A 23,453-nucleotide genomic window follows, 5' to 3' on the forward strand; every position below is an offset into this window, starting at 1 on the left:
TGTATCCTTAAAACTCAATAAGAAGCCTAAGAACACAATTTAAAAACAGGACAAAAAATTAGGATGGACACTTCACTAAAGATGATATGTGAATGGCAAATAAACACAGAAAAGGTGCTCAACATCATTAGTCTTTAGAGAAATGCAGAAACTGGAATATAGGTTACCAGAGGTCAGGGTGGGGGTAGGGAATGAGGAGTTAAAGCTTAAAGTGTACAGAGCTTTTATTTGGGGTGATGGAAAAGTTTTGGTAATGGACGTTAGTAATGGTAGCACAACATTGTGAATGTAATTAACAGCACTGAATGATATACTTGAATGTAAGTGAAAGAGGAAATTTTAGGTTGTATATAAGTTATTAGAATTAAAAAAAAAATTCAAAAAAGAAAACCATAGGACTATACAATAAAAAAGGAAATCCTAATGTAAACCATGGACCGTAGTTAATAGTATAATTATTATAACAATATTTTTTCATCAACTGTAACGAATGTACCACACTAATGTAAGATGTTAATAATAGGGGGGTATATGGGAATACTGTATTTTCTGCATGATTTTTCTGTAAATCTACAACTTCTCTTTAAAACACACACACACACACACACACACACACACGATACCACTGCACACCCCTACAATGGCTAGAATTAAAAAGACTGACAATACCAAGTGCTGATGAGGATGTGGAATAACTGAAATCCTCATTCATTTATGATGAGAATATAAAATGGTAGAACCATTGGAAAACAGTTTAGCATTTTTTTATAACTTTAAACATACACTTACCATATGACTGAACAATCACTCTAGGTATTTACTCAAGAGAAATGAAAATATATGTTCACACAAGTCTAGCATGTAAATGTTCACAGTAATTTTACTCTTAACAACCAAAAACTGGAAACATTCAAATGCCCATCAACTGTTAGATGGATAAACAAATGGTAGTAGGTCCACAAAATGGAATACTATTCAGCAATAAAAATGAACAAACTAATGACACATGAAACAATATGGATTGAATCTCAAAATTTTATGTTAAAAAAACAATCACAAATAATTACATACCATATGATTTCATTTATATGAAACTCTAGAAAAGGCAAAACTAGAGTGACAGACAGCAGATCAGTGATTGCTGTGGACAAGGAGTGAGGGGAAGTGGAGTGCCTAAAAAGGGGAACATGCAGGGTGGTGAAATAGTCAGCGATGGACACCCATGTACAAGTTTTTGCATGAACAGATGTTTTCATTTTCTTAAGTATATCCCTAGTATTGGAACCATTGGACTGCATGGTAACTCTCTTTAACTTTTGGAGGAACCAAATCTATATCATGATTGCAGTAGTCGTTATATACTCTACACATTTGTCAAAACTCATTAAACTGTACAATTAAAATTGGTCAATATTGTTGCATGTATATTATACTTTAATAAAGCTAATTTTATCAAAAGCAAAAAACTGCTGAAACCAAACAAAAAGAAAAATCATGATTGATCTTGAATTATCAATTGAAAATTAACAAGACGCTGCCAAATATCTGCTCGTTTTGGGCTGGGTAGACCCTGCAAAATCCAATGTCTCCTGTGTCTGTGGTGGGAAGTGGGAACACAGGCATCAAAGAGAAAAGGCTGGGTTCAACTCCTGGGTTGGTCACATACAAGATGGGTGTGCGATACTATGTTAGTGGTCTCCAAATCCTCCTCCTTCAGGTGTCTTCCATCTCCACTTGGTACCTGTCCAACCCTTTGCAAGAGTACTTTCTGTGAGCACTTCAGATGGGGTTTCCTTCTTCCATCTGATTCTGTCTGCTTTCCATCTTTCCAGGAGTCCTCACAGATCATGGACCACTGGAAAGATTCCTACTCTTGTCTTTGAATACACACACAACCACATATACCCACAAATATTCTGTTTCTAAGGATGCAGAGCAGCACAGTGCTGTGTGTGCTTAGTCCACCATCTTGCATCTCTCAGAGCCCAGTTCCCTTATCTAAAAATTATAATATATTCTTGTGCCAGTTTGTATATATTATATCCCCCAGAAAAAGCCATATTCTTTAATGCAATCCTGTAGGGACAGATATATTAGTGTTGATTAAGTTGGAACCTTTGGATTAGGTTGTTTCCATGGAGATGTGACCCACCCAACTGTAGGTGGTAACTCTGATTAGATAATTTCCATGGAGGCATGGCCCCACCCATTCAGCACGGGCCTTGATTAGTCCACTGGAGCCCTATAAAAAGAAGGAGCTGAGAGACACATTTTGAGGACAGTTGTTGGAAGCTGATGCTGACATTTTGAAGAATGCCATTTTGAAATGCAACCTGGGAGCAAGCCAACACCAGCCACGTGCCTTCCCAGCTAATAGAGGTTTTTTGGATGCCAATAGCCTTTCTCCAGTGAAGGTACACAATCGTTGATGTCTTACCTCAGTTCATGGCCTTTAGACTGTAACTCTGTAATCAAATAAACCCCCTTTATAAAAGCCAATCCATTTCTGGTATTTTACAAAACAGTAGCATTAGCAAACCAGAACAATTCTCCTCTCAAGTTTATTGAAAGAAATAAAATAATGAATATAAAAGAACTTTGCAAATGGAAAACAAATAAAAGGTTTATAATTAAAGCCAATGTGTTCTTTAAACTGAGTTGAAAGCCAACCACGAGATTTCTCATTAAGGTTTAATTCTTTTCACCCATAAAATTTTTCTTGTTTGCATTATGTCTTACAAGAGGTCTGCCACTCTTCCCAGGAAAATCCTGAAGTGTACTTACCCAGAAAGACAAATTGTGTAAGTACTGGATTTTTTAAATGCTAGAGAGTTAGATGACAGATGATAGACAGATAGAGAGATAAATGACAGATAGATAGATAGATAGATAGATAGATAGATAGATAGATAGATAGATAGATGATAGATAGGAAGGGAGGGAGGCTAAAAGGGAAAGAGGGAAGGAGGTAGGAAAGGAAAAAGAAATGAAAGAGAAAAGAAAGTATCTTACTTTCTAATGTTTTAAAGGAATATTAAATATGCCTGTATGTATCTTTTATTTAAAAGTGATGAAACTGAGTTCTAGCTCTCAAGGATATCCTTTCCCTGGAATCACCTTCTAAAATTCTGCCTCAAAACACAAATGGAAATACATCTTTCATCTTCCCTCAGTCATACAACAGATACAAATTCTTAGAAGCTTTTTTAGCTCCTCTCAGAAAATAGAAGCTACTTCTCTAATTCTCTTTATACAAAATTGCACCACAAACACTCACCTGATGGTGTCTGCTCAGTGGGGCCTGAAGTTTCCCAGCCAGAGGTTTTCTCAGGACAAGACGGAAGTGCCAGAGGAGAATAAAATTGGCAGAGAGTCAAAGTCAGAACCAGCGAACACCTGAGACCAGACTGAGTTACGTGGATGCAGGGGAGCTACACTTGCACCAGGCTAATTTTATGGGCCCCAAAATGATACTGTTTAAAAAGTTAACAAATAAAACTTGTCATGCACAAAAGCATGCAAATATCAGGTCTACGTGCCAACTATAGTTAGCTAACAAAAGAAAGGTTGAACTTGCCAGAATTATCAAAAGCAATCATTTCCACATTCCAGCAACTATTGGGCAGGAGAAAAAACGAGAAGTTTAGTAACTCCCACCACTCCCTGTCAAGCTAAAGAAAGAGGGCAGTTATAAGCAAGGCATTTGCTCACAGGATTTCCAGTGCAACACAGATGCACATGATTTAGAGTAATAGAGAGTGACATTCCTTCTGTTGTGTCAGTTTTTAAATCCAGATAGATGGAGATATAGATGTCAGCTATGAGGACAGGCAGGCTTCGTTGCCCATGGACATCTCACTGTCAGCACCTGTCCACTCAGCAGGTTGAGTGCCTTGAAGTAGAGGAATGCACACAACCTGCTCCCCAGCCTCTCCTCCCCCGGCTGCAGCGGCCGTAAAGGGCACCCTCCCCCAAGTCTGTGTCAGCACATGGAGATCAGTCAGCAGAGACCACTTATAATTATTTGATGCAGATGGTCACTTCATTAGCATGTACGCCAAGCAGCCAGTTACAGGGTGTTGAATTGCCTGCCATCCCCTCTTCCTGAACAACCCCTGGGCTACCAGGCAATATATTTTAAGCAAAGAATAGCCTTCTCACACCATTCTGGAAGTCTATTTTGTGAGACAGGCAGCCTGTGGTTTAGGGAACCCTAAGAGAATGACAAGTTCCTCTGTTTGTGTGACTTAAGGGCCAGATGCAGAGACTCACCAATTCCTAAATGAGGTCATCAGAGTGTGTGGAAATTGTAATTAGAGCTGGCAGGGTTCTCTACTCCCGTTCCATGGGTTTAGACCGTGTGAATCTACAGCAAGCTCTGAATGACAGAAACGGATCCTTGCAACACCAGTGAGGCTGCGATCACAGACTCAGCTTGACAAGCCCCTCAACCTGTCCCAGCACAGAGAAAGGAAACCTGATGGCAGGCTTCAGCTCTCAGAATCTTAAGGTGAGAAGGAAACTTAAGAGACAAACAAGTCCAGTCATTTTTCAAACATTTTTTAGTAGCACATCTCATTTTGCCAGTAAAATATTTGATTGGATTCCAATGAAGGAAACTTTGAGGAGTGTCTTCACAGTGCAATTTGGAAACCACTGACTAGTCAGATGCTTTTATTGTGGAGAAGGAACCGAGTCCCAGGGAAATTAAATGACAGGTTCAAGGTCAAACAACAAGGTGGGCTCTTCCAAAGTGGCAGGGAAAAAAAACGTAGTTGTGTTTAATCTGGTTTCCATTCGTCTGCTAGGCAGACACTCCACACTGAAGACTTGGTGGACTCTGAAGTGTTAAAAGTGCTGTGAACTTCTTGGGCAAAGCCCAAGTTGTTTCACTTTCAGCCGTGAATTCTCGCATGTGGGAAACAGAATCACAACTGAGGGGTTACAGCATATAGACTGTTGGACAGAGCCTGCAAAGCTCCTCAGCAAGACACCCAGTCCTCACTATCAGCCCTCCCTCCCGGCTCAGTCCCACCAGGAGCCCACATGCCAACCCATGCTACATATATTTTGTGGTGAATTTACAAGTGAGGCACCATCTTTCAAGGGAAATAGAAACGTGGAGTTCAGAATTTGAACCTGATCAATAAGGACAGACTATCTGTAAGAATATAGGACTCCTCTCCTTTTCCCCCAACTTTCCTCCAAATTATTTATTTCTTCCTCAACAGGATTTTTCTGCTTGAGTTATCCAAATAATAGCACTCTGCCTGACCTCTGTAGAGGCAGCAGAGAAAATCATTCCTGTTTATAAAAGGAAATTTCCTGTGAATCTTATTGAAATGTCTTCTGTGCATTTTAAAATCTGCTAACAAAAACTTGCACAGTTCTTAAAAAGTACCAGCTATCTGGAAAGCTTATCATAATCTCAGAGTGCTAGGTAGATTTATTTTTCTAGGCAATCACAAATAAGATATGCTATCACCACATTTACTTAGTCTCCTTGCTTGGTCCATCCTTTCACTAGTCATGTCAACATTTGTGTCTTTTTAAAACATAGTAAATCTCTCTAATTGGGACTTGAGGCTGGAATCATTCAATTTGTGTTAAACTAAACTGTCTTATCTCCTTGTGTGCCAGGCTGCTCCTGGCACAGCCAGAGCCACATCCCAGCAAGGCCTGAGATGAAAGTAGCAAACGAGCATCTGAGCAGGACAGACAGACTCTCTGACTCCCACTACTGGGCTCACAATGATGACAGGCAGAAAACATCATGTGATTATTACTCCAAAAATTAAAAGAAGGCTGAGCTCCTCATATAGAGTCAGACAGTGGCCTGAACAGCGACCTCTTCATTTCAAAGGAGACGGCAGTGTATATGTTGCCTATTGAGTGATTTTAGGCAGAATCTCCCATAGGCCAGGAAAAAATGTTTCTGTAGGAACTTTAAAAAAAAAAAGAAAAAAAAAAAAATAGCAGTTTCATGCTATATCCAAGCTCTTTTCCTTTTCTACTTCATTCATTCCATCGCCTTACATTTACTGAACACCCACTACATGCAAGCATAATTCTGCATGTGCATTCACTCATTCACTCATCGTTGATTCATTCACCAACCAAGAGTGGAACAGCTATTACGTGTCAGGCACCATGCCAGGTGCTGGGCATACAGAGAACAAACCACGATGCCTCTTGAGAAGTTCAAGGGGGATTCGGGCAGAGTCAACATCTGCTCAGTACCAGGCCCTGTGCCAACAGCTCTACAATCGTTGCCTCCTTTACAACACCCAGCAATCGGGGGCACATTTTACAGGTGAGGAAACTAAGGACCCAGAAAATGTAAGGCAGCATCCCAGGCCTTTCCAGCTCCAAAATCTAAATTCTTTCCAGCTCACGACAACTATAACTTAAGAGGAAAAGGAGCATGCTATAAGAGAGACACATAAAGAATAATTTAATATAGCACCACCTTTTTTATCCAAAGATGCACTTGTGTTTAAAAGGAGATGAATAATGTGGAAAACATCATTTCGTTCGGCAGGTTCTCAAAAAGTTAAATACAGAGTTACCACATGACCCTGCAATTCTACTCCTGGGGATATACCTAAGAGAAATGAAAACATAGGCTCACACAAAATTTTGTACATGAATATTCATAGCTGTATATGCATAATAGCCAAAAAGTGAAAACAACCCAAATATTCACCATGGCCTCTCCAAAATGGCAGGAAAAAAAAAAAAAAGCCACTAAGTAGCCTGTAATTAGTGTGGTATAGCCATAAAAGAAATATTATCCAGCCATAAAAAGAAATTAAATTCTAATACGTGCTACAATATGGAATAATCTTGAAGACATTATACTTAAGTGAAAGAAACCAGACACAAAAGGCCACATATTGCATGATTCTTTTTATGTGAAATGTCCAGACTAGGCAGATCTCTAGAAACATGAAGCAGGTTACTGGTTGCCTAGGCTGGGGAATGGTGCTAATGGGTATAGAGTTTCTTTTGGGGTGATGAAGAGGTTCTGGAATTAGATGGTAGTGATGGTTGCATAATCCTGTGAATATATTAAAGCTACTGAATTGTGTACTTTAAAATGGTGACTTTTGTGATATGTGGATTATAACCCAATTTAAAAGAGAGAGAGATGGAAGGGCTGTTTAGGTCAAGAGGCCAGAGAGAACTCTCTCTCCTCTCCTCTCTGAGTCATGGCCCAAGAAGTGCTTCACTGAAGGGCCACACATAAGGTGCTGCAGCTTCAGCTGCTCATTGTAAGGAACAGAGGTCCCTAAGAGGGGCACACATCACCCCTCACCTCAAGACGCTCGGTGGGAAGCCCTGACAGCATCAGGAAGCACATGAAGTTCTTTCTCCATCTCCCAGCCACCCTCTTCCACAGCTGGCCCTGGGCTGAGTGTCAGGCAACTTCAGCCTCTAACTTTTTGAATTCAGGCAAGTCTTAGTATTTGTTCTAGTTTACTAATGCTGCCGGATGCAAAACACCAGAGATGGATTGGCTTTTATAAAGGGGGGTTTATTTGGTTATACAGTTACAGTCTTAAGGCCATAACGTGTCCAAGGTAACACATCAGAAATCGGGTACCTTCACTGGAGGATGGCCAATGATGCCTGGAAAACCTCTGTTAGCTGGGAGGCACGTGGCTGGCACCTGCTCCAAAGTTCTGGTTTCAAAATGGCTTTCTCCCAGGATGCTCCTCTCTAGGCAGCAGTTCCTCAAAAATGTCACTCTTAGTTGCTCTTGGGGTGTTTGCCCTCTCTTAGCTTCTCCAGAGCAAGAGTCTGCTTTCAACAGCCATCTTCAAACTGACTCTCATCTGCAGCTACTCTCTCAGCTTCTGTGCATTCTTCAAAGTATCCCTCTTGGCTGTAGCTCCTCTTCAAAATGTCACTCTCAGCTGCACTGAGTTCCTTCTGTTTGTCAGCTCATTTATACGGCTCCAGTGATTTAATTTAGACCCACCCTGAATGGGTGGGGTAACACCTCCATGGAAATTATCCAATCAGAGTCATCACCCACAGTTGGGTGGGGCACATCTCCACGGAAACACTCAAAGAATTACAATCTAATCAACACTGATAGGTCCACCCACACAAGATTACATCAAAAGATAATGGTGTTTTGGGGGACATAATACATTCAAACCGGCACAGTATTCATTCAAATGGCCTAATTCTTCAGAATTTTTACTTTCAATAAATGATTGGGGGGGTCATCTTTATTATTTTTTTCCTGCTCTCATAAAATAGCAGCTGCCTACTTAACCTTCAGTAGTACTAAAAATCAAGCAAATCACTGCTCAGTGTGGCTGTAAAGCCTACCAGTTAGAAGGTGGGCAGCTGCACACATAGCCATCCTCCTTCCAAGGAGTCTCACCTCTGTCAACGGGCACCCCATGAGGCCGACAAGCCTCATGCAGCACTTGAAGGGCCAGCTGGGTGCTTCGATTCATTAAGTCATAGATCGTCCCAGCTGGAAGGGTCTTCCACATCATTTCGTTCAGGCCCCTTGTTTTATAAATGAGAAAGCTGAGCCCTGGGAGCTTAGGTTCTTTATGCTCAAGCCACAAGCTAATAGAGGCACAACCCCATCTTTTTCTGCCTCCTGCTCAGGGCTTTTTCTAACCCAGAACTCTGCTTTTCTAGAGTCCTCCCTTTATTCAGACAAATCCTATGCCCAAGATGACCAATATACATTTGCCCTAACATCTGTGTCAAGTGTGAACCCTTTCTGAACCCACTGCAGCCCAGACATGAAATTTCAGTCATTTGGGGCGTGTTTGTAGGCTCAAACAGAGTAGGACCCTAATTACAGGAAAGTCAAGAAAAAGCAAGGAGTATCATTTAGGGGAAAGTAATGCACCTCACACCCTTATTTGTCAGAGTCTGAACCCATAAAATCATGTCCCACTATTATAGCACGTTTCTTAGCTTAAGGTTATTTTTATTTATTGTGACTATCAGAACTCTTGATTGAAAGTGACAGAAAACCCAACTCAAATTAGCTTACAAGAAAGGAAGTTTAGTAGCTTACAGAGGTAGACTTTAGGCAAGGCTTGATCGGGGCTTCAAAAATGCCACTAAAATTCAGTGACCCTTTCCTATCTCTTGATTCTGCTGTCTACACTCATGGAGACCCCCATGCCAAACTTATACTCTTATCTTCGTGACCAGTGAGTAAGTGTCCACTTCCCTGGGAGCTCAAACGAAAGTCTGAAACCTGCTCTCAGTGCCTCTGATTGGCCTGACTAAGCTTTACTCTCCTTCCATAGAAATACAATCTCATTTGCATTCTCTGTAATACTGCAGGCTAATTAATAAAGGACCATTAAACATGGAAGAGAACTCTGCTACCATTTGGCCTATATTGATTAATAAACAGATCTCAACATCAGAGCCCACCTTCTAAAGAGCAACTTTCTTACAACCTGGATACCAAAACCCAATGGGGCAGGGCGGCAGGGAGCTTATGACAGTCCTCTACTAGGTCCAAACAGTATTTTCTTTAGACTAGGAGGTTAACCTCTGGAGATTTGCATTGCTAATTATAATACACAGTTTGAGACCTTTAAATTGATCTTGTATGAAAGCAGACTAAAGCCTCCTGCTATCTGGAATCATTTATCAAAGCCAGAAAGTGTGCTGTGTCATTCCCCCCATTCCCCGGAAAAAGAAATCACTGGAGAACACACTGTCTTTTATAGGGTCATTTGGCTCAGCAAATACATTCATCTCAGTCAGGGTCAGCTCCAGGGAAAAATCTGAAGTAGGAAAAGTTGGATCTTCAGCCTTAGCAACACCCCTCACTCCAACCTCCTTTTTAAGCAAGACTAATCCCACCTTTCAGTCGACTTGACCAACAGCATCCTCATGTTACCCCCAGAATGCCCAGAATTCTTTGGAGCCTGGGTCCTTCTTCTCCTAGAAACACTACATCATCATTATCAACAAAACTAAGTTTACTGCCTATAATGAGCAGGCATTTATGGGGTGAGTTGGACATCTGTTACTTTTGTAGCTACCCTGTATCACTTCATTTGGGAACCTGCCCTTTCCTTATCCCATGCAATTCTGGTGGAGCTGTCAATCAACAGGAAACACTTGCCTCAAGAAATGGGTGAACCAGTGACTTAGGCTGGCCAATCAGCACAACTCTACCCTTGCCGCAGCGATGTACAGAGATGACTATGTGAGTCGAGCAAGGCTGATCAGGCTTTTCTCTTAAGGGATTTCTATGAATGCTATGGGAGAGAGTGTTTTTCTGCTGCAACATGACCATGTGATATAGGACCATGGACAGATGGCCCAGGTAAGAAATTTAAAATGTAGACAAAATCAACGTAGGCTTCCTATCAGAGCTCAGTGCTTCCCAGAATTCTGTAACCAGCTGGCTTACCATCCTGCCATGTGATTTCTACTCTTCACTTCCTTTCTTAGTTCATTGGATCTCCACACTGAGTACATGGCAACCCCTCACCTGCTCTTCCACTGACCTCTCTCTTTGATTTCCTCTGAAAACTCTGTTCCATATAAACCAACACTCCACCCCCCTCCCCCAGCTCCTGTCCCCAGGACCCCACTGACACTGACCCTACCCAGGTGTGTCTCCCAGGCCCTCCTACTGGCTCCATGAGATCCACATGTGACCTGCCTCTCTGCCCATCCACCCCAGAGCTGCCCCCACACACCCTTGGCTGCCCTTCTCCACCTCTTGCTCCTTCTCCGGCCACTTTGGGACCCCTCCTCAGCCCATCCTATAGATACCGGTGCTCACCACCTTCTCACACCCTGCACCACCAGGATTGTCTCTTCCCCCACACCTTCCACTGGCCTGGGTGTTGGATCCCCATATCCAATCCAGGTTCCCAAGCACGTTGGGCTGCCCAGACCAGTATCTCCATGTGGACACTACCAGCACCTCATCCCAGGTGAAGTTCCACGCCCTCCACCTCCTGTCCTCACCTCTCAGTCCTTAACCTCTCAATATCAAATCTCAGCAAAGAAGCCAGACTCGCATAGTCACACTCAGCCTCCAGCTGCCTACCCCCCCCCCCCCCACCAGCACATATACATGCTCAAACCCAGGGTTCATCCCAATTCCTCATCTTGGCCATATCAACCCAGTCACCATCTGCCATGGTCCAGACTCTCTCCTCTCCTCTTCACCCACCATCTGTCACCCTCCATGTTGCTACACCTTCCTCTCCCCACCCCCACCACACACAATCCACATTTCATTCTGCAGCCTCCTTGACAGGTGAAAAGCACAGATCCCATCTTGTCCCTGCCCTGATTACCAAACCCTCACCACCACCACCATCACCACCATTTCCCTAAAGCCCTTGGTCTCAGCTTTTAGCCAATCTCTGTCTGATACAAATTTTGAAAGGCTCCTGGCCTTCCCTAGCAGACAGGAAATTTTCAACTTTCATTCTTCCCTTTCTGAATGTTAACACAGGTTTCCTTGAAACAGGTTCCTGGTGCACTCAAACTTCAGTCACAGTTACCACCCACCATGGATCACCGAAAACTCCACCCCAATCTGTTTATCTCCTGGGTTCCCTGGTTCCAGGTCTTAGAACACAACTCCTTGAGACACAAAGGAACTCATGTATACAACTTCTCTATACAACTACATTCTTCAAAATCATCATCACAGTTACCATTTATTAGTTGAGCATTCATTACGGACCACTGTGCAAAACAATTTATATTTATTGTCCTAACTTGCTCTAAATAGCAAAGCTACAATCCTTCCAAAACCCTGAAATGAATGCCATGCTAAAGGTCCAGATTTCTATCTACTGAACGAGAACTAATTTCTAAAGAATGACCCAGCTATATTCTTCACTCTCCACCCCCTGTCAGGCCTTGTTTCCATGCCCTCTGGTGCATATTCCATTGATACTCCATGCTAAGTTTCAAGGGACCAAGAAGTATTGTCCAGACTTTTGGTCAAATTCCATTTTATGGTCTCTCAGCTGTGGATTTCCCCACGTATCTCAAACATGAACTTCAGCTAATGGTTAAGGAACAGCAAAGGAAAGAAACTGCCAAAAGCAGGCTTCCAACTGTCAGCATAAGGTCAGAGAGGAATTCTTGTCTAACCCTTCTGAACTAATAATAGCTATCATTTATTGAGGGCTTACTATGGGCTGGGCACTCACTTTTTCATATTCTCATATGTATACGTATCATCTCATTTAACCCTCACAACACCAATAAACTAGTTGCTATTATAATTCCAATTTTACATTGAGGAAACTGAGGCACAGAGATGTTAAATAACCTCCCCAAAGTGACATGGGTAGACTGGCTTCAGAGTGCTTATTATTAATCTCAATGTAGTACCACTCAACGGCATCATAAGTTAGAGCATCACTCTCTTGACGTGTTCTTCCATATTAACATCATTGGGGGGTAGCCTAAAGGTTGAGCATGGGTCAGTGGTGCCAGCCTATATTACTAGTCTTCTACTGCTGCATAACAAATTATCACAAACTTAGAGACTTACAAGAATATACATTTATTATCTCACAGTTTCCATGAGTCAGGAGTCTGGGCATGGCTAGAATGGATCCTCTCTTGCAATCAATGTGTGGGCCAGGACCTGGGGTTTCATCTGAGGCTCAAGGTCCTCTTCCAAGCTCCTACAGTTGTTGGAAGAATTCATTTTCTTATGGCTGTAGAACTCTCACTGACTTGCTTCTTTTATAAAGTCTGCAGGAGATTCTCTCTAACCTCAGGAGGGCACAGTCTCTCTTTTAAAGGGTTCAAGTGATTAGATCTTTCTTTTGATTAATCTTCCTTTTGATTAATTCAGAGTTAATTTATAAGGGACCTTAATTACATCTATAAAATCCCTTCACCTTTGCCACATAATATAACATGATCACCAGAGTGATTATCATCACCTTTGCCATAGCCTATCAATAAGAAACAAGTTACAGGCCCTACTCAAGGGTAGAAAATTAAACAAAGGTGTGGGTTATTATGGACCATCTTAAAATTCTGTACCAGGTCTTGCAATGATTGGGTGGCTAGACCTGCTGCCTAGAAGTTAGACCATTCTCCAATTATCTGATTCTGCCAGGGCCTCAATCTAGAGGCTGGAACCTGACGCCTAGTGCTCTACCAGAAGCAGAACACCACTATTTATGACCAAGGAGTCAGAGCCATAATGATTTCAGAATGATAAGCAGTACCTCCATCCATTGCCTAGATGTGCCTACCAGAATAGAGGCACAACTACCACAGCTGGCAGAATGGCTGTGCAGTGATTCAGTGGTTGATGGGTAACAACTTGTGTGGCTTTTGGATCAAGAGGTTGAGAAATACCTGAACAATAAAAGCTAAACCAAAGCCTGGAAGTCATCAATCCAAAGGGAAGAGGCAGCAGGTGGAACCCAGGTAAAAACATCATGACAGAGCCCAAGTTGCCACATGAACAAGGAAGCAATCACTGCTCCCCATTCCGACCCAAATTATCCTCTCTCTTCCTGTGGGCTGCTCACCTGGTTCCTGAGTACTCCAGGGGCTGGCACCAAAGCTGGAAAATAAAAGGTGTACAAATGAAAAAAAGTATACCAAGGGCAAGATTCAATAAATGAATGATACTTTAAAATGAATGTTAGGAATTCAGATGGGAGAGAGTTCATTTTTTCCCAGGGAGCTCAGAATACACTCTTGGGGAAAGAAAAGAAGTGAACTGGACAGTTGAGGTCAACTAAATTTCAATGGCAGCAAGGGGGCATTTAAAGCAATAGAATATGCATCCACAAAGAAAGACCTATTGAAAATACTTTCCCCAGCTCCTTTTTCCAATCAAACTAGGCCTCCTATCTCTCATTCCTTGGGGCCCTAATCGCTTTCCTCCAATCTGATAAACTAATCCTTACTAAGGTGCAAATGGATTGATGAGTAGCCTTCTGAAGTAACATATTTGCATTTTAATAGGGACCTTCTGGATTTAGAGCCTTAAACCAAAGAAATGGCTGTGGTCATTTCTGGTACTACTGACAAATTGCTAGGGAGAAATTATTGGACAGGTAAGTTCTCAGATTTCCTCAAATCACTCTTTTTGCACAGAGCTGGTCCTGGGTTCAGGGTTCAGAGTTTTATAAAACTCCATTTGACAGGTGGGACAGGTTTCTCATGGGAGTACTAGAATTTATACACCAGCCACCCAGAGATACTACCTAAATAAAGCCTACTCACAAACCCCTGGTATTTTCCTAAATGCTCCACAGGTCAAATGATAATTTTATATAGGCCAAGCTGTCCTTTGGCCTTGGACTTGTTATCCCCACTGGACCGGATGGAAAAGTCCCTTAAAAACTTTGAAACACTGTGAACGTAATGTGTCGCTTCTGGAATTTCTTGATTCTAAATGCACTAAAATTTAGGAAATCCTATGGCACAATGATGGGGTAATAAAGATAAATCACAAAAGAAATCTTCTCAACTACAAAAACATGTATTTTTTACAGTAGCTACAAGTCTTTTTTCTTCATTTTTTTTTTTTTTTTTTTAGTAGCAATAGTATCACTGTTCTGGAAAGGATGTTCTATCCAGAAGCATAAAATGAGAAGTAACTAGGATTGGATTTACTTACTCTAGCTTACGTTCATTTCTTTTAAACACAGGAACTTGTCATCAAACCGAAGTTAAATACTGTAATATCTTTGATACTGAACTAAAAACAGTAATGATACACAAAATGTACAAGACCTTCAGAGCCCATGTCAGGAAAACCTATGAGTTAATCTTTGAAACAAAGGAAAAGGTTGGTTTGGACCCTGCCCTTTGTGACATGAAGACATTCTTTAACCTTTCAGGACTTTACTATCCCCATAAGAAAAATGCAGGCAATGCCTTATTAACCATCAAGTAGCATCATAAAAGTTTATTGGAGAGTCTTTTTTGAAGACCCAACTAAACACAAAGTTTAAGGTATTCGTTATTTTGTATTTCACTCATTGCAATTCAACTTTAAAATATAAAGAAAGTATATACAAGGTTAACTTTGTAGACATTTTATAAAGACTTCAAAACCAAAGTATATAATTAAGTACATAATTAACTTTTACCACATCCATGTGATAGAAAAAAATGGCTCTTCCAATTGTCTTTACTGCAACATTAATAAAAGTCAAGCACAAAACAGCTGTTCTAGGCTACAGAGTAGTACCTGATATTACATTGAGTGTCCCTAGTTCTCAATATTTGAAACTATCAAAGAAATTTTTTTTTTAATTTCTAGAAAATCTTTTGTATCTCTTACTTTCTCTGGAGTTTAACATATGTACGTCTTCAGACCCAACACATTTCTTTCAAAAACCCACACATCAAAATTGTGCACTGCATCTTAATGCTGTCTGTGCTCCAGTATGTAATTTGTTTGGGGTTTTCTGTTGCTTTTTGTTGTTGTTGTTGCCTTACTTTGAATAAGTAAATTAACCAATGAATGCCTGAGGACATGCAGCACATGTTCAGAGTTTGTGACACAGGAGGGCATAAAAACAAGGATGGTAATATCTGCTAATAGAACTTCCAATCCCACAAGGGGGTGGGGGGGGGGTTGCATTTCTTTTGTTTGCTCAATTTAAATAGGCAAAGCTACCCCTTTAAATGACAGGAACCTTTTGTCCCTGTGAGATTTCGGTTATCAGGCCACAGTCTGTCGGTTTGAAACCATTTCCTTCCCAATTAGCTTGCAGTTGGGTGGTGCCTCATGCTGTTCTGCGGTTTCTCTACCTTCATTTGACCTTCAGCATCATCTGCAGTGCTCTCTGTTTAGCACCAAAAATCACAATTAATGCAGAGAGGCACCTGGGTTGTTTGCTCAAGAATTTTGTGCCTGAAACCTTATAGCTCGAGAGGATTTGGAAACTGTGGTTTGTCTGTAGTTGAAGGTTTCTCTGCCACCTGGATACTTGCTTTTCCTGGGACTGCAGGGAAGAAAAACCCAGGAAAATCTCCATACATTTAAGGCTTTACCAGCAGTGTAAGGGAAAACTCCCCTATCAGCAGATTCTATCTCTTCAACCCTTATCCTGTTTTAACTGAGATTTGGGCTATTTCCCCTGAAGCCAAACCTCTCTAGCTATTCTCATCCCTTTTCCTTCCTGTTCCAAAATGATTGCCTGCAGACAAGCTACACTGACCTAAACATTCTTTCACACAGACTTCTCTCTCTCTCTCTACCACCACTACCACCCAATTATAAAACACAATTGGGCAGTATAGAATAACAATTTAAGTGAGGGAAAAAAATCACTGAGTCCAGTGCAAATGCCACTCTCTCCTAAAGGATCCTATAACATGTGCAAAATAAATACCAGCTCACCTAGCCATCTCAGCTTTTGAGATAGAATTCTTTTACTACTGTGAACTGCACCACTTGCTAACAGCCAAAGTTATAATTACAGAAACATTTAAATCAAAATATAAAAGATAGACTTCTTTCCATGAACTTATCAGGGGTATCATCAAGCTACTAGAGTGTCTGTAGGAAATATTAAAGGATCACTTGTAAATTTTTAAAAAACAGAATCTTTGTCTTATAGCTTTAAGAAATGTCAACTTCTAAACAACATAGAAATAGCTATTTTTGAGAGTTAAAAAAAAAAAAAAACATAAGACCTTAAATAACATTTCTTCCAGCCTCGTTGTTCTACAAGTGGAGAAATGGAGACCCAAAAAAAACGCTAAGGCAACAATCCAAATGAATGAAATGAACAGCCAAGAGTGGAAGCTGGCTCTCCTATCTCCTAGTTTCTTTTTTCCCATACATTCTGTAGAAATCAAAAGAGGCTTCAGAAATAATAAAGGCAGAGAAAAGAGGTCTAAGTCCTCAAAACTGTTTATTTTGTCTTTTATTTGGATTCTGCTTCTTTTGACAATTAAATCAACCTTTTGCTGGGTGAACACTCTGAAAAGGAAGAGAAATTGCAATTTGGCCTAAGAAGTTTGTCTGACAAAGAAGTAAAGCTAATAAAAGTCAAAGGGTTAAAGCTAAGCATTCAGGCTACACAAAGAAGCCCTAAGTGGGCTTGTTGTACCAGGAGCACTAGCCTGAAAGGCATACTGCCCCCGAGCACTTCCATCTGTCAATCAGAAAACATTTGGGTGGGTACTGAGAGAACTAAGGCCAGAACCAACAGCCAAAGTGATGAGTTCCCAAATGAAATCTAAGGAACACCAGCTCTGATTTGTAATGGAGAGTTATCTACCACTCCATCCTAACTATTGTCATTGCCATCAACACCAATTATCTACCTAGACACCCACAGGAATGGCTAAATTAAAAATGACACACAACACCAAACACTAGCAAGGATGTGGAATATACATTCTTGGCGGGACTATAAATGGATGCAATCATATTGGAAAGGGTGTAAGAGTTTCTTATAAAACTAAACATACATCTACCCCATGACTCAGCAATTCTACTCCCTCCCAGGCATTTACCCAAGAACAATAAAAACATATGCTCACAAAAAGACTTGTATAAAAATATTCGTAACAGCTTTATTCATGAAATCCAAAAAACCTAGAGAAAGTCAATCAGGAGAAAAATGGGTAAACAAATTATAGAGTATTCTTATGATGGAGTATTACTCAGCAATAAAAAGGAACAAACTACTGATCCACAACAACATACAACAACATGGGTGAATCTCTAAACACTATGCAGAGTGAAAGAAGCCTTACACAAAAGAGTACCTTGCTGGAAAATCAGAGCAGTGGTTGTCTGTCATGGGGTGGGAATTCTCTGAGCTGGGCCATGAGGGAACTTCCTCAGATGATGGCAATATTTTCTATCTTGAGAGGTGCTTGCATTATACAGGTATACATGTTTACCAAAACCCAGAGAATGTGCACTTAAGACTTGTGTATTTCATTTTGTGTAAATCTTATAGCATGAGAAAAAAACTATAAACAAATATTGAACTCTGGTTAAATATATGCATGATGAAGTATTTAAGGGGAAGAATTTTGAGGTTTGCAATTTACTTTTAAATGTGTCCATTTACATAAAGGGATGGAAAATTAGACAGATGTATGATAAAACAAGCATAGTAAAATATTAATGGCAGAATGAAGGTGGTAAGTATACAAGTATTCACTATATAATCCTTTCAACTTTGCTGTATGTATGAGCAGTTTTATAATAAAATGTGGGGTCCCAAATGATTGAGATATAGGACTGTTCTCAATCTGTATTACCAGATTCCTCCCCCCCTCCTCTCTCTCTTTCTCTCTCTTCCAATCCCAGGTGTAATGTTTATTAATTTCAATGTGAACATATCAGTAAAACTTTCTCTAATGGTCCTTTTAGCATGTACAGGGGATACAGGGTGGGCCCATGGCAAGTTGCTGCATTCTGACAAGCTTGGGTTTGAATCCTTGATCTACTACTTAGAGAAAATTGTCTAAGTTCTCTCCTCACTCTCCCCATCTATAAAACGGCTCCATCATCATGACCCTCTGCGAGGTTGATATGAGGATCAGAGATGATCCACATAAAGCACCAGCCAATTCCTAACCCTACAAGGTGCTCAATATATGGACGCTGCGGTTGTGATGGGCACTCAACAAACAGTGGTTGGTTTGGTTTGATACTAGGTGGTCTACTCATTTAGGGAGAATTCTACTTGAGAAATGCCCTATTTTGAAACACTGTTTTAACATCCTAACTTCCTTCAGAGTGTATCAAATCAAACAATCTGGAGGTGGCGTAGGATCCAATGAGACAGGTATGTCCACATGTTTTACAAATAGTACAGTACCATAGACATCAAAGCAGGCAAAATAGTATCATGAGCTGGGGGTGGTGGAAGACTATTGTTCCTCATTTCATCTTTGTAATATTTTCTAATTTTAAATGTATACACATACACACACACACACACCCTTGCCTTTACACCATTGGAAGGATGTCTTATAGGGCAGGCTAAACACTGTTATCTATTTGCTCTCTTATGTTCTCATGAGTCCATCCTGCCCTTCACCCCTGCACTGAGTATAAGTACTTCATCAGCATTTCCTTGGCGGGCTCAGGGCCCTGACATGCTAAACAATAAGCGCTCTGTTTCTCACAACTACACTCGTGCCAAAAAAAAAAAAAAAGCCCTTTGTATCATGCCAAGATTAAAACTTTCCCCTTGTTTTATGTGAATGCCCATATTTCCACATTATGAATTCCTAGAGGAAACTGCACTGAGATTCTTTAAATTGTATATAGACAATATATATATATCATACTTTTTGAGGGAGTATATTAGAAACTGTTGTCCCCAGACACTCTCCTTCCACCTTTTTTGCTACAAAGCCAGAGTCCCCCAACCAAGAAAGCACAGGATATTGGCAATCATAGGCAAAGCCACCAGCATGCACTGATTAACCCTCCTGGCCTGCTGAGAACATTCCCTTGGCAATTTCATAAATAGTACACAGTGCTTTGGGACCACTACTTCTGCTTGAAGGATTTTGATTATGGGTTCAAAGAACAACTGATAATAAGAAAAGTCTGAGAACCAGTGAACTTGGGGATGGTCATCCAAATGGGATAACTTGAGAGCTAAATATAAAGTTGCAGTTTGCATGAAGATATAGCCAACACTCTCCACTGGAGACCCTCTACATTATTTTCCAGTACAAAGATGGGCCTGGTTGGTCTGCTCTGCAGAGAAACTGAACCATAAGCAGGCATTGTGTTGATTCATCTTGACACCACCAGTACCCACCATACTTCCAGGAACACAGGAGGACCCTGATAAATTCTGGTTGAACTAAATTGTAAGGCTGCAAGATGGAAGCAGGATGGTGCACTGTTGACATGCAAAGACTCTGGGGCCTCCTAGGTTCAAATCCTGGCTCTACTAGCTATGAAAACTTAGACAAGTTATTTAACCTCTGTGCTCCTGCCTCCTCATTTGTAAAATGGGAACAAAAATAGAATGCCAACCTCATAGGATTGTGAGGATTGAATAAGTTAATAAATACAAAAATGCATAGAACACTGCTTGGCATATAGTAAGTGCTATATATAGGTTAGCTACTATTTGTATTTTACCAGAGCAGGTCCAAGGAGTGCAATTGGCAGATGAACTCTTCCGGTATTCTTGGGAGAAAATCCTTCAGACTAATGATTGGGCACCTGACAACTACCTCTTGAAAAGGAGATCCATGGCGGGGAAAGGACTGAAAGACAATCCTGGTTTACACTTGTTATTCTGGTGCAATCATTCATAGCACTTCCATTCACTCTCAAAATTGTCACAGTTTGGACAATAAATTATATGATTACTGTATTAGTTAGGGTTCTCTAGGGAAACAGAATCAATGAGAAGTGTCTCTGATTATCAAATTGTAAAAGTGACTCACACAACTGTGGGTATGCATGAGTCCAAATTCTGTAGAGCCATCAACAAACTTTCAACTCCAAGAAAGATGTCCAACGAACTCCTCAGGAAACGAATCGGCAACTTCGACAAACAGCTCAGGAAATGAATGACCTGGGATCTTCGACGAACGTGTTTGATGAACTCCTCAGGAAACGAACCGGCAACTTCGATGAACTCCTCAGGAAATGCTTCACTGGGCAGCGGAAGAAGAAGTGAAGGTCCTCTATCTGTCTTGCTTATAAGTCTTCAACTGATTAATTGGATTAAATCCAGCCAATTGCATTCTCTCATTGTGGAAGGCACGCCCTTTGGTGAGTCATCAGTCACAGCTGCAGTCAATTGACTGATGATTTAATAAACCAGCCTGTTGGTTTATCAACCAGCCTCAAACGTCTTCACAGCAATTGTTAGGCCAGTGTTTGCTTGACCAGACAGCTGGGTCACCTGGCCAAGTTGACACATGAACCTAACCATCACAATTACCATACATATAATCCAACTACAGACACTGGTTCAGAGTGAGGAATCAGCTGCTGCATCACTGGGGTGTGGCCCTTAAGGACATGCCAGCTATCATTCTGGAGAACTTATTCTAAGTTTCTTAAGCGGAGGCCACCATAACTATAACAAGACCCTTTGCTCACCAAAAAGCCAAACTTAGTTGGGGTAAGGAGGGACACCCTCCAACTTCAAGACCCCTGGAGTGAGAGTGAGGGTGCTTAGAAGAGGACAAGCCAAGAGGAGAGGCAACCAATTGGGAGACAGAAGAGCAGGAAGAGAAGAGTAGAACATCTACATTAGCAGTTGTGTTGGAAGAAGCTTGGGAAATGGACAGACCTGTAACCACAAACAATGGCATTATCCAAGCTACTGTGGCTGTTGTCAAGTATCCCTAACTCTATCCTCCAGAAAAGGGGGAGTCTTGGGAATTTGGAGACTTGGAACCCCAGCAACAATATTGGGAGGTATCTTTCTGAAATACAAATCTGATCACTCTATCCCTGGCCCTTTAAGCACACTTACTCATTGGTCCACAAAACACTTGCTGGATCCTAGTGGTAAGCTACATGCCTATAAGCCAAAGAGCAAGGCAGCTTTCCAGAACACTTCCCTTTACCTGTTCCTCGCATATTTGAGGTGTTGACCTTTCGACCCAGCTCTGAACTCCTGGATCTGTCACATGGAACTTGTTGCCCACCTCTGGCCCCTGTCACTTTGGGTGTTTATCATGTGATTCCTGGATATCAGGCACTGAATTTCTCTTGGCTGCAAACAGACTTGCCTTTTTGCCTCCCATATCCTCCATTTCCATGTAGAAACTCCCTGCTCCAGGCTATTTTTTTTTTTCAGAATCCAGCAACTGGCACTGTGATCCCTGTTGAGGCTTGGATTCATATCCCAACTCCCACTCTTTAATAGTCAAGGTGGGGGGAGGAGTCCTCCAGTTCCACACAAAATAGATAGTAGCTAGGAATATATGAGGGTGTGGGTGTGTGTGTGTGTATATATATAAATATATATATATATATATAGAGAGAGAGAGAGAGAGAGATCCTTTTCCTCATAACTTCATGGCAAAACGACCTACATTAATCATTATTAAGCCATGAGTTCATCAGTTAATTACTTTTATTTTGTTCATTCTGAAGTCAATAGCAGGACCAAGATGAAAATTTGAGTCTCTCACTTTCATTTCTCGATTAAATCTCTGGACTAAGCAAACTTCTTCCATGTTTATATCATGTAAAGGAATATGGAGTACTTTATCTAGACATGGGAATAAGGAAGACAAGAGGTAAGTGGTGCCATTACATTAGAGTCAATAAGGAAGACTGTGATATGATCAAACAGTACTGTGAAATCAGGAAAGTAAACTCACTGGAACAGATAGCCACCACAGCTAGGACATTTATGCTTGAGAACAGAACCCACTGTTAGATTGGAGAGGAAAGGTTGATCTTTCTAGAGTTAACATGTCTCTGAAATCTCTGCTCCTGTAATGGTTTCCAGACCTCAAAAGCTCTTCCCTAGAATAGCAGTTCTCAAACTTTTTGGTCTCAGGAGTCTTTTATGCTCTTATTATTTACTAAGAACCCCAATAGTTTTTGTTTATGTTTATGTCTATCTATATTGATCACTTTAGGAATTAACATGAGACCATTTTAAAGTATTCATTTATTTTAAAAGAACAGTAAGCCAATGCATGTTAACATAAATAACACATTTTATGAAAAATAACTATATTTTCCAAAACAAAAAATGTGAGAAGAGTAACACGTAAATTTGTGCAAATCTCTTTAAGGTGTCTTAATAGATGCTAGCTAGATTCTCATATCTGCTTCTGCATCCAATCTGTGGCAAAATGTTGTTTTAATTGACACAGATGAAGAAAATACAACCTCACACAGACATGCAGTTGGAAAAGGCAGAACCTCACCATGCCCGTGAAAGGGTCTTGGGGATCTCCAGAAATCCTCAGACTACATTCGAGAACTGCTTCACTAGACCCAGGGAGTCATCGAGGAGAGCAGACTGAAGCCAGGCTCTCTCCCATCATCTCTCCTGTGTACTGTACTATTTGGTCTCCACCCGTTTCACCCTCTTCCTTCTGAAGATAGGTGGTGAGGAAAAGTCACATCTGAGAGTATCTTCCACTTGAGAGGCCTCCCCCACCACCAGACTGCAAAGTGGAGCATGGGTGAAACCAAATTAATGATCTGCCTGGAGTATCCGCTGCTACAAATGACCTCGGGAACCCAGGGCAGTAGCAGGCAGCTTATTGAGTATTTGTGTACCCCCACCCCCCAAAAAATGTTCTTAATCTTAATCTGTGTTCCTGAGTGGGAACACATAAGACCTTTCAAAGATGTTATTTTTGGTTGAGATATGATCCAACTAAATCAGGGTGGGCTTTAATCCATCTTACTTGAGGCCTTTATAAGCAGAAGAAATTTGGACACAGCCAGAGAAAGGCAAAAGAATAAGTCAGAAGTCATCATGGCAGACGTAAGGAACAGAAAG

Source organism: Choloepus didactylus, chromosome 16 (genome assembly GCF_015220235.1).
Source record: "Choloepus didactylus isolate mChoDid1 chromosome 16, mChoDid1.pri, whole genome shotgun sequence".
Classification (NCBI taxonomy): domain Eukaryota; kingdom Metazoa; phylum Chordata; class Mammalia; order Pilosa; family Megalonychidae; genus Choloepus; species Choloepus didactylus.